The sequence below is a fragment of the Mixophyes fleayi genome, chromosome 3, assembly GCF_038048845.1.
Source record: "Mixophyes fleayi isolate aMixFle1 chromosome 3, aMixFle1.hap1, whole genome shotgun sequence".
NCBI lineage: Eukaryota > Metazoa > Chordata > Amphibia > Anura > Limnodynastidae > Mixophyes > Mixophyes fleayi.
Window position 1 is genome coordinate 126,693,241 of NC_134404.1, and position 8,247 is coordinate 126,701,487.

The window sequence follows — 8,247 nt, forward strand, 5'->3', positions numbered from 1 at the left end:
GTGAATTATCCTGTATATCAACAACCGAATCCCAGCCAACGTGATCGACATGATTCCACCAATGAACTCCTTAGTTTCACTGTTCACTCATTGTTGCTTTATTTGCAACATAGTTTTTTATTTGCTACTCCATGAACACTTTTTACAAATGCACCTAAACATTAACATTCCGCAAAGCACATTTATATAGTGTGTACTATAGTGTAGTGTTTTATTAAAATTGAATCTAGCTTTACTGATCATGAATTTGTTTAGCCTAGTTAACAGTGGTTCTATGATGAGGGTGACAAAGGCAGCTATCTTAGACACCAACATGTAGGGAATCAATTTATGTAACCTAAATTTTCTAGATGTCATAATCTAAATTAATTGGTTATACTTCCTTAACACCTAAGGAAAATAGTGTCATTATTTGTATATTATACTGAACAGTACAATAATTCAAAGATTTATTCGTTTTGTGTAATAGATGATAAAGGCGACATTTTAGTTGTTGCTTCCGGCAGTAGATTGTCCAGTTCTACCCTTGTCAGTAATTTTTAACATCAATTTTAATTCCATTAACACTCGAATAGTTATTATATTTAGTTGAGTGATGTTATAGTTTCATTCCGTTTCCATGAAGTAACACTGACATTAGACATGTCACCTATGCCTTCTTAAAGCTTCAGGGCTTGGCCCCTTTCAATGACAGGCTACTCCCTCCGGTTTTGTTAGATCTTTTGATGTACCTGAAAGTTATATTTTCTTTCTTTGTTCATCTTTAAAGTAACATATATCTAAGACATGGCAGTATTTTAAACGTGAACTATATTCTCTGTTCTATGTAAAATCCCCATTTCTACCGTTAAATGGATGTCAAACTGAAATACTATTTTGGAAAAATACTTATCTGTTATATATCTATACTAAATGCTGTTTCTAGTTGTCTGTCTAGCTGCCACCCCCCAACCACATCACGCCACGCCCTCCAGACACATTATGACACCTCCCTCCTCAGACACATTATGACACCCCCTCCCCAGTCATATTATGACACCCCCCTCCTTCCCAAGACACATTGGGGAAGGAAAGTAAGGCAAAAAAAGGAGTAAATGTTCTTTGGGACAAATCATGTTACAATGCAAGGGGTGCAAATTAGTTTATTATTTTGCACATAAGTTAAATACTGGTTGTTTTTTCATCTGGTACACAAATACTTGATAGCTTTATTTTTACACTGAAATTTAAAGTTGATCTAGGACATGACCTATCCCAACTATAAATATGTCCCCACATTTTAAATTTATCTCCTCCTCCAATGCAACATGGTTTTCCCCATGTGCAAAGTTACTCCTTTTTTCTGCTTTGCTCTCCTTAATGACTTGGGCCCTTTATGACCATACTTGCCCACTCTCCCAGAATGTCAGCGTAGTAGGGAGCTCTGCATCTATTATATGTCTATTATATGTCATATCTGTCGCCACTCCATCCACCCTTGTTTATCTGCTATTTTTTCTATCTATCTATCTATCTATCTATCTATCTATCTATCTATCTATCTATCTATCTATCTATCTATCTATCACCATCTGAGCTAATCCATATGTCTCTCATATCTATCCATCTATCTCATATCTAATGTAATATTTATGTATATATGTCACATCTATCAGTGGTATCTCTCTCTATCTATATATCTATCTTCATATATGTTTATCTATTAACTTGCTATTAACCTATCTACATCATATCTAGCTATCTTATTATATGGTATCCATCAGTCTATCTTACTATCTGTATGTCTATTTGTCTATCTGTCTGTCAGTTTATCCATATATTTATCTATCTCATATTTATATATCTTTATCTCCATCTATTTTTTCATTTCACATCACTGGGTTCAATTCTAAATGTGGTGTATGTATGTTCTCTCTGTGTTTGCATGGATTACCTCTAAGTGATCCAGTTTCCTCCCACAGTCCAAAACAAACTGGTAGGTTAATTAGCTTCTGACAAAAATGGACTGTAGTGTGTGTTTATGTGGTAGAGAATTTAGTCTGCAAACTCCAACTGGACAGGTATTAAAGTAAATTATTTAAAATTCACTGGAAAACACTGTGTTATGCAAATAAACAATTATTATATATTTATTTTTTATCTTGCATGAATCTATATATCTGCTGTCTATTTATGTATGTATCTATCTATCAACATTGCTCTACTCAGCTCAACCAAATTTACATTTATTTCCTTTTGATAATTAACCTACTGCCGCTCAATCCAACATTGCTGTGTGACTCGATCATATAGTCACAATAAGCACTTTTTACAATTGCAATTTGGCTGGACTAATATCCACTATATGGCTTGTGCTATAGATTGTAAGGCTGTAAACAGGACTCTCTTACCTCATTGTATTTCTGATAATAACCAGTTTTGTTTTAGTACTGTGTATGTTCTCAACTTTTCTCAGTTGCAAAGTGATATGAAGTATGCTGACGCAATCTAAAGATTTTTATAAATAAGATAAATCTATGAAGATCATGTTTCTGTCTTTCTTACATCCACTGTATCTGTCTGTCTATATGTGTCACGGAGTGTTTTGGGCTGAAGGTCACCTGCAGGTGTTGGCGCTCCTAAACAAGGAGGCGCAGAGTCTAACACGCCTCTGGTCTTCACAAAGGACAGGAGTGCTGGAGCATAGGGAGACCTAGATACTCTGACACCCTAATGGTGCCAGAGCCTCCCTAAATAGAGGATACTAGAATCTGATTCTTGGACAGTGGTTTCGGTGGTCAGAATAGCCAACAGGATGCAGTGAAGGAGCGTCTTGTTGCCGTGGCAATGGACGCGCATGTGCCCCTATCGCCGGGCCCGGAAGAGAACCGTTGCCTAGCAACAGGGCGCACAGGAGCAGCAAGAAGGCCTCTGTCCCCGACTGCAGAGTACAAGCGAAGACGGTGCCTGACAATATGTGTATCTCTATCTATTTCATACTTATCTCTTATATATTTATCACTGTATCTATATTTTTCTCTATCTTGTTTCTATTGCTTCTCCCTCTATCTACCATCTACCATTTTATCTACTCATCTTTATATTTATTGTAAATAAGTTATTTAACAATCTCTCTATTTCTTTTTTAAATTTCTCTTTTTTTCTCTTTTTATGTATATAAATATATATATATATATATATATATATATATATATATATATATGTTTATGTTTATGTAGATTTTTCTCTCATTTTATCCATTTTTCATATCTGTATTTCTGTCTCTCTATCTTATTATTGTCTATTTTTCTCTCTAGCTTTTTATCCACCTAAGATCTCTAGTCCTAATTCATTAAGGAGTGTAACTGATGATCCATTCGCCAAAGCAGACCTGTAACGAGGGTGGTGAGGTTGGTGCGAATGCCCAGGGCGCAAAGCCAAGGGGGCACAACGGCCGCCCTCCATTTGCCCCAAGACTGAAGTATATTTCTAAAGATAGAAGACCAAATGTGCACACAGCACCTGTATGGGTCCCGGAAGACAGCCGCAACCATAGAGGCTAGCGGCGCCGGTTCCCTGCAGCTGACGTGACCAAATCACGTCATGCTGCTTTCCCTGCAGAAGATCCAATAACATGAGGAAGCGAAGAGACACTCTATGGTAAGTAAACTACTGGGGGGAATGGGGAAGTAGGGAGTGGGGAAGGAGCTAAGAAAAGGTAGCAATTTATTGTTCAAGGGTGGGTGTGTGGAAAGTACACTTAAAGAAATCAAAGAGAAGTTGGAATGAATGAGACTGACTGCATAGCCACGGAGCGCAGTACTTTCCCATACTAAGCATATAATTTTATTATGTGTTTTTTTTGTTTTAGATTTAGATAGTTTTTTAGCACTGTATCAGTGATCTAAATTTTTATTGCCCAGTAACTTTATTAAATGATCCTTATTTTGATAATTTTGTTGAAGTGGAGCCATTTCTTTGCTTACAAATTCTGCCAGATATTATATGATTTTTATCTCAATATTTTTTATTACATCTATCTCATTCTAATATATTGCCTTATTTAGGACATTATTTAAATATATAGCCAGGTGCCATAGCCACGGCCAGGTGCTATTCTTTCTTGTTTTTTTTCTGTGTGTATTTGTATGTGCCAATACAGGTAATGTTAGTTATTATTGAAGCTTATATATTTTTACATTTTCAGGTGGAGTGCCTTGTTACGCTGTACTGTTTTGCTTATTGCAGGGGAGTGGGGGGCTGGAGAGAACCTTCGGGCAAAACATTTGTTGTTTGAATTACAACCAGTACTATAACTCAGATTTGTTTACACTGTTTTAAGAAATAGAATAGGTTTTTATTTTGTTTAAGGATTTATAATTATATACTTTATGAGGAAAATAATAAGAATAAAAACATGAAAACCAATTCTCCACCCCTCCTCCCCAACAAACTGTCATATTTCAAGAGAGGGTGCGGTTGGAGGGTAGAGGGTATTTTCTTTGTGATACCTCAAATACTAGAAAGCCTTATAAAAGATATAAATATAATAAATGTATATATTTAATTTATCACATCTACCACTTTTTGATTGCATGGCTTATGGCAGGTATAAATGAGAGCTCCAATAAGATATCCAGAAATGAATGAACCCTCATGGATTGCCACCCATCCTTGAGGGTGACCAGGGCTGGATTAAGGGAATGGAGGCTCCTGGGCTAAGGAGGCCCCCAATCCCCCGTGAGGCCCCCCGCTGTTAGCTACCTGCCGCCCCCCCCATGAGCCCCCCTGTTAGCTGCCCGCCACCACCCCCCCCCCCAAGCGCTTACCATTTCCTGTCACTGTTGTCCTTCCGCGTCGCACTGTAAGCTCCTTACTGAGGAGATCTCATGCCACTCTCAGGAGATCTCCTCAGTATAGAGATTACTGAGCGCCACGGAAGGATAACAGTGACAGGCCCAGCAGCATTGATCGGGCCGGGGCCCCTGGCCTGTAGCCAAGTTAGACCTCGGGTTAATCCGGCCCTGAGAGTGATCAATCAGTAACTGAGAGGGGGGATATTTAAACCTGTAGGGAAGAGAAAAGACCACCTATACTGACTTTCCACGAGGAAGCCTCCTATATAGAGGTGAAACGTGTTGGAAAATTAGAACAAGCGTACTACAAACAGCTGTTTGGACTTTTATATCTTTCACTTACAAGGAAGAATAATTTCCAATGCGTGTAGTTAAGACCAAACTGACGAGCACCGAAATACTGCATGCGCATGTGCAGAAGACTCTGACAGCCCTGGACACATCCGGGAGCAGGGAACAAGTGCGACCAGCATTAGGAGGATAGTGAGTTTGACCGGGAACATATCCAACTAGGGTAATTGCACAATTTTACCCACGTCATAGTTTAGCCACCGCTGATGAATACCTTTGTGAGTGTTTCCAATTTCTGCACATAACAGACTTGTTCACATACCACCTTATTGTATATATTTACAAATACAGGAGATAAGTTATTTCTGTGAACTGGTGGTGTTATTTGCATTAAGATATTGTCTCAGGTGCACCATACTTTTTTGATTCAGTAACTATTGGATTCTTTTTTGCAACATTGTGCAATATTTATATTACAAGGACCTAGAGATGCACCCACTTGGTCTGTCTTAGATATCGAATACTGTTTCAAACAGACCATTGGATTTTTATCATGATATTTTGATTTTTGATAGTGAATCATATCTGTATGTTGCAAATGTGCTGATGTTATCCATTTCTTTATATTAGGGCATTGATGCCCATTTTACCTTTATTAGCAGGATATGCTACAATATTCCGGCTGGAATTGTACTTGGTATTACTCAATATTATTTATATTGCATTTTTTATTTGAATATTGGCATAATAAAATATATGCCTTATCGTTACATTTTGTATTTAACAAAACTGCCCAATTGGTGGAGTGCCAGGTGCTATTATCAAATTAATATATGAAATTGAATTTGTATTAATGGACTAAATGCTTAGGAGCACAACCTATTAGACAAATATAATAGCGCTTAATAATCAATCTGATAAAAATAAGTAGTATATTCAAAAGGCGCAATGTCTGTGTTAGCCGTAATAGTCTGTATTAAATGTGGGGGAAATTTGTATGCTATTAACTTGATTTTGGGACTGCTTGGGGAAAATAGGCTTTATTATGAAATGGGAACACTATTAATTTAATGGAAGGGCTGATCGGGTTGGAAATGGATGTACTTAGTAAATGGAAATGATTTTCATTTAATGTTGGGCCTGGGTGGGGGTGTAGGAGGCTTAATTATTAAAGTGCTATTAATGAGTGCTATTAATTTATTGTCAGAGCTGGACGTCAGGAAATAATATTTATATAAATGGGAATGCTATTAATTTAATTTTAGGGCTGGTTTGGGATAGGAGGCCTATTTGTTAAACAAAACATGCTATTAATTTAATTTTAGGGCAGGTTGATGTAGGGTGACCTAGATTGTTTGCTTATTGCTCTGCTTTGCAGTAAGTGAACAGGTCCCCAACACTCCAGGATCCTCCAAGCAGCAACTGAGCTAAGGGCACCAGCAGCAACGTGAGGTAGTCAAAGCTGCAAGAACAGGTAGGAGAGCGCAGCACAGGCTTGGGGAAGGGTCAAGTGCATGTAAAGGGCTAGATGCCACCTCTGTGAGGCAGCATCTATTCACACCTAGATCTGGGGCGGTGGTGGGGGGCGTCAGTGTTCTCTTTCGCCCAGGGCACTAAAATTTCTAGTTACGGCTCAGCGCCATAAGTTGCAGCAACGTTTAAATCATCTTCGAGTGCAAAGGACCCTTACTACAGCCTACAATTTCAGGGACGGAATGGGGAGGGGACTGGGAATATGTATGTAGTCAATGTACAGTAAGGACCTGCCAAGCTTGAGCGCAGGCAGCAGTGTACGATTCAAACTTTGGATATCTCTAAGGTACTTGATTTTCAGTTGAATCACTTGCACCAGCTATAGGTCTAGTCTAGGTAGTCTAGTGATGATGGCTGAGTATGCAAACTAGAACATGTATTTGCAATCAGAAGCAACTGAAAAAAATTATTTTATGTAAAGTAGACATTAATTACAGCGATTTATATATTTTTAATGTTTTGTCATTTATGACTATATTATTAGCATTTGACATTAATTGGATAGTTTTTATTTTTTTCTGTGTTTTTTTTTTACGACTTAAAATTTCATATGTGTATTGCATGTACCCTGCAGTTTTCACCACCAAACATATATTCACATATGCTCCTTGTTATTATTATTATTATTATTATTATTATTTTTTATTTATAGGGCGCCACTAGCTACCCCTAGCGCCGTACAGGGACAGACAGAAACACGATACAGGGTGAGACAGCACGGTACAGTTAACAAAAAGCACAGTAACTCCAAAGCTCAATGTACAGCTAGATGAGAGGTGAGAGCCCCAAGCGGGGTAGAGAGAGGGGTAGAAGGGCAGGAGGACCTTGTGGAAGAGACAAGGAGCTGAAGAGCAGAGTTAAGGTGGTGGAGAACAGAAGGAGAGGAGGCCCTGCTTGAAGGAGCGTACAATCTAAGGGGAGGGTAGGACGGACAGAGACGCAAAGGTAGGAAGAGGGAATGGGGAGAACAGAGGCAGAGACAGAGAGGGGGAAGAGGAGAATGAAAAGGAGGGAGATAAGAGGGGGACAGGAGGGAGGGCAGGAGTGGGAGGGGGGTAGGGGGAGACTGGGAGGAGGTCAATTAGGTGGGGGACTGGAGGGCTTTAAGGAAGAGGTGGGTTTTTAAGGCCCGTTTGAAGCTAGACAGGTTGGGGGGAGTTCTGATGGAGCGGGGGAGCTGGTTCCAGTGGAGGGGGGCAGCGCGGGAGAAGTCTTGGATGCGAGCATGGGAGGAGGTAACCAGGGGGGAAGAGAGGCGGCGGTCGTTAGTCGAGCGCAAAGGGCGGGATGGAGCGTGAATGGAGAATAGGTTGGAGATGTATGGAGCAGTGGAGTTGGAGAGGGCCTTGAAAGTAAGAGTGAGGAGCTTGAACACGATTTTGTAGGGGATGGGGAGCCAGTGGAGGGATTGATAGAGAGGGGAGACAGAAGAAGAGCGGCCAGAAAGGAAAATGAACCGAGCGGCAGCATTGAGTACGGAGCGAAGGGGAGCGAGATGAGAGCGGGGGAGGCCAGTAAGGAGGAGGTTACAGTAGTACTTGTTGATTACGGACGTCCGTATATCCGATGCACATGCATTTTTTTAAAA